Below are 684 nucleotides of genomic sequence, written 5' to 3' on the forward strand. Positions count from 1 at the left end.
CCCCCCGTCACAGTCTTCAGCTCACAGTCCCTCTCCCTCTCTGGATCTAAAGTCCCCAGCTGCTCCATCACTCCATGTCATCATCTCTGCCTCCATCTCAGGCATCACTGCTTCTTTGGGTATGGTCCAGCTCTCGGCTCTTCTCCATTGATGGTCCTAGGGACCTCCGCTCCTAGACTGGAAAGTGAATCACTCCCTTCCTTGCTATAAAACGTCTACCTTTATATTTCCAACCCTCACAAGCAGTGCTGATAACAATTATTCACTATTGTATCAAGAGGCTCATCTGCATTTCATTTCATCAGCTCCGCCTAGACAGATTGGATACTACTCACTGGAGATTCTGCCTTCCTCCAGGCCCCCTAGCTCTAGGTTCGCTTTTGAAAGCTTGTAAGCCAGTCACCCCCCCTCCCCCCCATTTTGGGTAGCCAATGTCCAAGTTGCCCATCCCTGTCTACTTAGTTTGTGGAGGGATTGGGAATGATTCTTGCTGTAAGGATTTTTTCCCTCTTTTAAGCTACTGCATCCATAGGTGTAGGTCAAATTCATCAAATTGTTCATCAGATCACTCTTTTTTTCCTCTTCTTTCTTCTTCTGGTTGGGCTCTGATCATCCAGTCATTGGAGCCAGGTCAAGTGGGTATTATCTGCAAGTGTGGGTGTTCTTGTGCATATGCCCTCTCTT

This window comes from Chrysochloris asiatica, unplaced genomic scaffold, assembly GCF_000296735.1.
Source record: "Chrysochloris asiatica unplaced genomic scaffold, ChrAsi1.0 scaffold00383, whole genome shotgun sequence".
Taxonomy (NCBI): Eukaryota; Metazoa; Chordata; class Mammalia; order Afrosoricida; family Chrysochloridae; genus Chrysochloris; species Chrysochloris asiatica.